Source organism: Hordeum vulgare, chromosome 4H (genome assembly GCF_904849725.1).
Source record: "Hordeum vulgare subsp. vulgare chromosome 4H, MorexV3_pseudomolecules_assembly, whole genome shotgun sequence".
In the NCBI taxonomy this organism is placed as follows: Eukaryota; Viridiplantae; Streptophyta; class Magnoliopsida; order Poales; family Poaceae; genus Hordeum; species Hordeum vulgare.
This window is the reverse complement of record NC_058521.1, coordinates 505985007-505994408: the sequence shown is the minus strand read 5'-3', so window position 1 is coordinate 505994408 and position 9402 is coordinate 505985007.

The window sequence follows — 9402 nt, the reverse complement described above, 5'->3', positions numbered from 1 at the left end:
ACCCCAAAAAACTAGTGAAAATTTTCCCTCCCACCCCACCAAATTTTCCATCCCACCCCACCAAAACTTCCCTCCACTCCCTCTCCCACTACCACGCGGGACCCACCACTCCCTCTCCCACTCCCCTCTCCATTCCACTCCCCACTACCTACGCGGGATCCATTCCAGTCCCCACTCCGCCGCCCCTCCCCTGCTCCACGCTGCCCCGCCGCCCCTCTCGTGGTTCGCGCCGCCGCGCCGCCCGTCCCGTGCTTCACGCCGCCCGTCCGCCCCTCTCCCCTCTCCTCAACGACGACTACATCGAAGACGTCGACGGGTACATCTACATCGACGATGACTACATCGACGACATCGACGGCTACATATACATCGACGACGACGGCTACATCTAAAGATCGACGTCGACGGCTACGACTACATCGACGACGACAGCGGGTACATCTACATAATCAACAGTCAACGACGATAGGTACCTCTCCCCTCGACCCATCTCTCGTTGATAGATCCCCTCATGTGTTCTTCTAGTAGATCTTCTAGGGTTTGATAGATCCCCTCATGTGTTCTTCTAGGGTTCATGGGATTGGATCAATTGGGATGGTTCGGTACATTCATGGGGTTAGGGTTAGGGTTCATGGTGTTAGGGTTAGATTCATGGGGTTAGGGTTGTAGTTGTCATGGGGCTGGATCAATGGGGCTGGATCATGGGGTCCTGCATTTGTGATGGGTAACAAATGGGGGTACATCCCCCACCTGGTCGATCTAGGGTTAGGATTCAGTCAATCTAGGAGCTCCTGGAGGTTCTTGTTCATGTTCATGGGATTTATTCCTAGTGGTTCGTTCTATCCCCCTCTGGTAGTCTGCTTCATGGGTTTAGGGTTCATGCTCATGTTGCTTGACTACTATGGCTTGCTTGCTTGCTAGCATACATGGTTAATTAAAGTTTCCATCAGCCATACTTGCTTGTATCAGTAGCACTTGGAGAATAAGCTACTAGGGTTGGTATCAACAATACTTGCTTCCTTGCTCCTCTTCAATTTTCTTCCTTGCTTGCTTGTTTCTATCAGTAGCACTATGCTTGTTTCTATCAGTAGCACTTCTTTTGCTTGCTTGCTTGTATTAGTAGCACTTATGCACTTTTCTTGCTTGCTTGCTTGTATTAGTAGCACTTATGCACTTTGCTTGCTTGTTTGCACACTGCCTGCTTCTTTATTCACCAAATGTTGGGCAACCAGTTGCTATGAATGCATATGTTTGCCTCCATTAGGGATACAGTTGAGTAATTACTTTGCTTATAGATGATTGCAGGTACATGGATAAAATTGCAAGTTAAAACATAAAAGTAATTGTTGTAAATAGTTAATGCATTTCTTCACATATATAGTTTTCTTCAACTATCAGTTTAGTACATTACTACCTCGTGTTTCACATGTTTTAATACTGATGCATTGGTACACTTGTATGTGCATGCTATTCCAAGTGCTTCAATTTAGTTGCTTGCTTCAACTGTCAGTTTAGTACTGATGCATTAACTGTATGTGCATTGCTACACGTGTATGTGCATGCTGGTCCAAGTGTTTTACGTGTATTAGTACTGATGCATTAAGTACATCACTATATTGTTGATCCAACAAGTTTGCTAGCTTCACATGTATTACATGTATGTGCATGCTCGTCTAAATGCTTTCCTTTATTGATATAAGTGCATCATTTTAATTTATCCCTGTTGTATTTGATTGTTGTTTATTCTATTTTGCAAGCACCACCTCAAGATCATCCATGTCAAGGATGACAAGGTCAAACCCAAGGCCAACCAGTGGTATGCAAGTTGCTCCTTGTGGTTATATTGTCAGATTTATAAAATGTGTCTTAATATGCTAAGTGAAATGTAATATGCTAAGTAAAATATCTTGGAGGCCGGTGATGTAAATTACTGTCAGATTTTATTATGCAAATGTATTGCTGTAATCTGAATTAGCTGGCTTAGTTGTGTCTGTGTGCTGTTACTCTTCCTTAGCTGAATAAGTAGGATTAAATGATAATAAAATATCACAAGATATGTTTGGTTGTCTGTCCATGCATTCCAACAATTAACCTAATAATTATGTTTACTTTGCCTTGCCGAGTACGAGAAGGTTAGGGCTAGAAATATGATGAGGAACAATCGGATATTCCAGTCCCTTGGCATTGATGCAATAGCGTCAATGATTAGGAAAACAAATGATGTACAAGAAGGTACAACTAATGGGGTTCAAGAAGGTAGTGGAGTTATCACTGATGACCCAGAGTACAATCCTAAGGAGGATGAAGCTGTAGTGCACAAGATTGTTAAGGTGCAAACTTTGTCTTGCTTGGAGGGTTCGGGTTCTTGTATGCTCTGTGTTTCCTTGTGCTCACATATTTATCTTGTGATCTATTTTTTTTCTGTGCTATTTATACAAGGCACTGAAGACAGCCAGAAAGAAGAGGAAGAGCTCAGAAGCATGTGCTGCAATGCCTCCAAGAAGGGTAATGGCCCCACCTCCAAGACAAACAAAGAGGATCCTGGAACCTGATGAACCTGATAGAGTCACAAGGCAGAAAGCAAGTATGGCGGCTGCGATGGACCATCAGGAAAGTCCGCTGGGCATGGACTTTGAGAGCTCGGTGGAAATGCGTGTTGAGTTTTTGTGAAGTTGTCAATTATTTAAGTGATTCGTCATTCTGGTGATGAAACAATGTCTTGCTCTATTTGCACCTGTGAACCTGATGAAGTATTTTGTGAAGTTGTCAATTATTTAAGTTTTGTTTGGACCATTTTATTTGGGCACTAAAGTTAGTTTGGACAACAAAAAGGCCAAGGCCCAAACAAGAAATAGACTATGAAGGCTTGGGCCTAAAAAAAGAGTAGGCCAAGGCCCAAATTAGAATTTATCTAAGAAGGCTTGGGCCTAAAAAAGAGTAGGCCAAGGCCCAAACAAGAACTGGACTAAAAAGAGTAGGCCAAGGCCCAAAAGAAAAGTGGACTAATAAAAAACCTGCTCAGTAAAAGATTCTATCCCAGAAAATAAAAGGCCAAATTATTGGGCCCGGCCCATGTAGACGACCGGAATGGACCGGGCTGAATCTTATTTATGACCTTTTCATTTGATTATAATTCTGCCACGTCAGCCTACCACGGTGTCTCTGACGTGGTGCGGGCAGATTGCTAGTGACAAAATCATTTGGTCGTTAAACCTACGACCTTCTATTTGGTCATAAAATCTTACGACCAATCCAGAAAAAGGTCGTTATAGTTCATTAAAGACCCTCAGCTTTAGACCTTCTGTTTTTGGTCATAAAAAGGTCACAAATGGAAATCAATGACCATTCAGTGACCAATATTGAAGGTCGTTAGTTGACATATTTCTTGTAGTGAGATTTGAGAAATTGTTGACCCGGTCAAAATTGGATGACCCAATTTCAGTTGAAGACCTCAACTGAATGTGGGATTTTTAACACTAGGAAGCATTGTGTTATAGAGGATGTACGAGGTTGTTGAAGAATGGAAATTTGAAGCCACACAGGTGGGCTTGTCGGATATGTGGCATTTTGCTCCCTATGACATATGATCTGGGGGATATGACGGAGGTGCTGGTACATCGTGATGATTCATGGCACATGGTTTGTGTAAGCCATATTGTTGAGCTCATAGCCGACCCGACGAGAGTGGCAGGGATCTCGGGCACACCATAGGTGAAGAAGTGTCATTCATGCACCACCGATATTCATGGGATCGCGCACGAGGCTCTTGCCTCATCTTCAAACTCTGGCAACTCCATTATTGGTTAATTAGGTGTTGGCGAAGATGGATTGAAACTTTGTGACAACGACGACAAGGACGACAATACCAACTGATTCTAGAGCTAATGATGGATGAGAAAGTGGGTGAAAGGGAGGTACGGTTGTAGCGGTGGCGTGAATGGATTCCAAAGGTGATGACAACGCGATAGCCGAGAGGGGGAAGCACGTTGCCTAGATTTGTCGAGAGTTTCCTTTGTTGGAGAAACATGAGCTGAAGGTGTGGATTACGAGGGGATAGAAGTTGTAATTTTGAGAAATTAAAAGTTCAAGTGATAAACTAGTGCTTAAAATATGCCGTGTGTAGTCGGTTGATTTTTTTTAAACAATTGACCCCATCGAAATATGAACTAAATCCAAAATTGAGTAGCCCAATCAAATGGAAGAGCTTCACAATTAGAGAGTGTACGGAATTAAAAAATAGAATGAAAGGGCGCATTAAAAAATATTAAAATGGTCAAAATAGAGTGGCTCAATTTCAAATTTAAGACCTGAGTTGATTAAGGGGCCTCTAAACATAGGTGGCATAAGGTATTGCATATATAGATGAGTGACCCAGTTTCACCGTCTTGAGAAATGGTTGACTTGGTTAAAATAGGCGACCCAATTTAAATTGGAGAGCTCAATTGTATGCGGGCTCTTCAAAACTAGGGAGCTTAGTGTTGTAGAGGATATATTTTTAAAACATGAACATTTTTAAATGTAATGAACTCTTTTACGCTATCAATTTCTTTTCTGAAATTTTAAAGGGCTAACATTTTTGAAATCCATAGTGAACATTTTTGACAAATCTAAGTACATTAAGTTATGTTTTCAAATATGTGTACTTATTTTTCCGCCAAGGAGGAGATCTTCATCTCATGTGGCGATCAGGATGTCGGGACCCCGATCCTAAGCCATAGGAATCTAGCCTGTAACACATGGCATCCCTTTGTGGTCTCACGCACGGTTAACTCCACGGCTGCAGCCTTACCTTAGCCAGGACCGTTTGCGTCTTTTGACTCACGTATGCGATAGTGTCGCTAGCAATCCAATGTCAAAGAACCCGGATCGACATGTCTAGTCATAAACCAAAGTGGCAGTACCGCACAAGGACAGGCATACATGACCCAACAATGCAGGTGTCGGTCATCGACGAATGTAGACGAGTCGTAGCAAGCTACAAGGACTCCATTACATCGCGTGACATTTCCCCAAAGGGGCCATACACAGCAGCTAAGAAGGACACATGCCGGTCAACCAATGTGTCCGGAGCAGTAGCGAACTACCAAGGCTCGTTGGACCACAAAGGGGCATTTCCTTGTAAGGAGTGCTACTAAAGTTCACGACTAGGTAATCGAACCCCATACATATCAAGTACGACACACGTACGCATGGCATACCGATATGTATAGATACATCGATGGCATCACAACATAACCATAAACATACAAGCTTTATTTAAGAGGCTCGGAAGAGCCACACACATAATATTACACATTAAGGGTCTCACGACCCATAATAGCAGTCATACAATACAAGCCAGCGGAAGAGTTATAAACTGTCTGAGTACAGATAGGGCAACTTGTAGGCACGTGGCCTGACTATACTACAGAGCCGACGTAGGGCCAGATCGTAGCTGGGACACCAGCTACTCGTCGTCGTCGATGTCTACGAAGAACCCTCCGTTAGGGTCATTAGCAACCTCTGCAACATTTATTAAGCAAACATGAGTACGAAGGTACTCAGCAAGACTTTAGGAGAACTAACTACTCATGCAAGGTATCAAAAGGTAGTGTGGGGTTTCAGGCGGAAAGCCAGCATTTGACTCGTGGCTAGACAACTTGCATTTTTAAATAATTTTGACAACTTGATTTCTCGCACACGAGTCCACTAACACCACAACAATACACTATCGTGGAATCATTCCGTCTCCATACGGAAATGCCGTCCACGACACTCACGCTTATCTTGACAATTTTACGAGTAACCATTGAAGTTATCTATGAACAACATATGTCTCCAAGTAGTCCATATCCGCGGACGCGGCTATTCGAATAGATCATAACCCTGCAGGGGTGTACTTCGTCACACACGCTTTCACCACTTATCGCCATGTGCACGTCATGCACCTCGGCAACCTTCAAGCGGAAGCCCAGCGAGGGAGTCGGCCACGACCGTTAACCACACCAGTACCTAGTCCAGGTTTATCGCCTATCTGAGAGTAACCCGTACGGAAGTCCAGGCGAGGTTTCCGCCACGGCCTCAAACGATGTGCGCAGGGTTCCCAAGCCCACCATCCGGGTGCCACTTGGTACACCGTGCCACTGCCTACCGCATCACGGCCCACCTCTCACGTCAGCACCATGCACGGCCTCCAGCATTACTATAAACACCAGAAACTACTTGCAACTCCTGGACCGAGTACTATGCGATTAATAGGCCGAGCGGGGTCATATTTCAGGGCCCAGCATGTGGTAGTATCTAGTCTTGGATTACATACACGGAACTCAGTTCCTAAGGACGGTTCCAATGAAACAACCCGCCATGTACTCCTACACAGCCTTTCACCGGTACCTTTACCAAATCAAGTTCAACACACAACCTTTGCTCACAGAACACATTCCACATTTCTGTTCATCTCCCAGATGACAGACCATACACAACTCTAAGCATAGCATGCATAGCAGGATAAGGCACATCATAGCTTAAGCAACTACCAGGTATGCTAGGTTGCAAGGTTCGGCTATTTACTGTGACAAGGTTAAGTCATGCAAAGGAAGTGGGTCCAACTATCGTGGCAAAAGCAGTTGAAGCATTTGATCCTAATGCAATAAATAGGTGCAGGAGCAAGAACATAGGAGTTATCGGGATGATCAAAAGGGTTGCTGGCCTTGTTGCTCAGAGGAGGAACGATATCCGTCAGACGGATATTCGGTGGAATCCGGGGGTGCGGAGCCTACCGAAATGAATGTCAACATTCAATAACAATCATATGCACTCAAAATGATGCATGAGCATGGCATGAGAATGCAAGGTGATAAGTTATTATTTTCAACATGTAATAGGTTTAGAGTTGATTTGAATCATATTCGAATAGCAATTCAAACGGGTATTCTCGGATATCGGTTTAATTGATTCGACCTGATGCTCGGTTCATCTTGATGTTAACATGCTAGAATTGTCATGTTATGATACTGATTTGTACTTAGGGCAGTGTGTGATCATTGCATATATAATGAAATTTGAATATTTTTGCAAATTCCATTTATAAGGTGATTAAAAGAATTTAATTATTCCTTATTTGACAATTTAGGGTTCTGTAACTTTTTCAAACATAGTTGAAAATAGCATAATCAGAATCCTTGAATTTTTCTGATACTTTTTCATATATAAATTATTTTCATTGGAGTTACAGATTAATTTCTATGATTTTCTACAATTTTTAGCAATTTCCTGAATTATTTCTATACTGGAAATTCTATTTATTGCATCAGGCTGACGTCAGCAGGGCAGCCGACCTGTGCAGGTCAAACCTGACAGGGGGGCCCCACTGGTCAGCCTCTCTGGGGCTAATCCCGCCCTGACCAGCCCCTAATTGGGGTTTGACCAGGCGTGGGGCCCTCTGTCAGCGACTGAGGGGAGGGCGATTACGCCCTAATGGTCGGCCACGTCGACGGCCACCGGAGGGTGGTCTCCGGCGACCAGACCCGCGGCGGAGGGCTCGCCGGAGGCGACCTAGACGGCGCTGCACAACACCAAAACGCACGCGGTTGGCAGCTACAGCATGCTCGCGAAGTGGCCGATCTGGCAGGACCAACTGGGGAGGCTAGGATCGCCGGAAGAGGCGTCGGCGACGAGCCGGAGCGGCGGCCGAAGCTCGGGCGTCCTCGGGGTCTTTGAATTAGGGGGATCTACGCTCGGTTCTTAGCTGCTACGGCATCTACGCGTCGTCCTGGAGCTGCTGGTGCTCTCGGAAGGACGAGCTGATCATCGGAGGGCTACCGGCGACGAGCGGCAGCGGCGGTCCTCGTCGGGCTCCGGTGAAACTAGGGCTAGAGGAGGGGATCGAGGGGGAAAACTTAGGGGAAACGGCCGCATGCTCACGGGGAGTGCAGAGCAGAGCTTAGACGGCTCGGGGAAGGCCTGGGGGCGACGAATCGACGGGAGAGGTCCGGCGGCCGGAGGTGGAAGACGGCGGCGTTGCGGGCGTTGCAGGGCTCGAGGAAGCTTCGGCTTCTGCAGAGATGACCAGGGCGACGAGGCGGAGCTAATGGCGTGCTCGGGGAGGGAATCCTATGGCCAGGGGCACGGGCAGCTCGAGCTCGAGCTCGGCTCTAATGGCGGCAGCAAGGAGGGAGAGGAGATCCGGGCGGAGGAGGAGAACCGAGGCGGGGAATGGATAGGGGAGGCTTTGGGGAGCTTATCCCCGTCGTCGCCAGCGCGAGGCGGCAGCCAGGCAGGCACGCAGGTGCGTGGCCCCGCCGGAGGAGGCGGCGGCCACCTCCTGCTGCCTACTGGCGCGAGGGAGGGGACGAGCGGGGAGATGGGCCGGGCCAGGCTTGGGCGACAGGTAAGCTTTTTCCCATTTTCTCTGTTTTTGTTTTTCTGTTTTGCTAATTATTGTATTGCTAATTAATTCAGCTCCAAAACAAAAAGTAAAAACTATTTTAGACCTCCTGAAATAATTGTTATAATATCCCCACTCATTTCCAAGGTTTTCAACATTTTTGGAAAATTATAGTTTGTGATTTCAATTTTTAAATTTGAAACCAGTGGCTTTTGCATTTATTTAAAATGCTTAAAGTGTCAAGAAAATAGTTTTCTCCAATGCTCATTTACTTTCATGATTTATCTGAAAGTTTGAACATTTCTTGAGGCCATTTTGGGTTCATTGATTTTGAACTAGTTTGGGATTTCCTTTAATTGAAATGGTGGCTAGGGTTTTGAGTTTTTCCTTTGCCACTTTGTTGTTTTTGTTGAAACTTCTTAGATGCAAATGCAAAGAAGACATGAGCACAATGCTATCTTGCTTAAGGGTTAGGGATGTGACAACTCACCCCCACTCAAAAGAATCTCGTCCCGAGATTTAGAAGTCGTCGGGAATAACACAGGATATTCAAGTCGGAGACGATCCTCTCTTTCCCAAGTTGCCTCCTTTTCAGAATGATTTGACAATTGAACTTTAAGAAACTTGAGGTTTCGACGTCGAGTGGTACGCTCAGCTTGATCAAGAATACGCACGGGGTATTCTCGGTAAGAAAGGTTATCTTGTAGATCAAGCGTTTCGTGGTCCACTTCACGGATAGGATCCAAAAAGCAACGCCTGAGTTGCGAGACGTGGAAAACATCATGAACCTTGGAAAGATGCGGAGGAAGTTCCAACTGGTAGGCAACTTCTCCTCGTTTGGCAAGAATGCGGAAAGGTCCAATGTAACAAGGAGCCAACTTGCCCTTGATACCGAAACGATGGGTACCCTTCAAAGGTGTAACCCGAAGGTAAGCCTTCTCGTCAACTTCAAAGGTCACAGCCTTATGATGACGATCATATTGGCTCTTTTGACGAGACTGGGCTGTTTTCAACTTTTCACGAATAATGCGAACCTG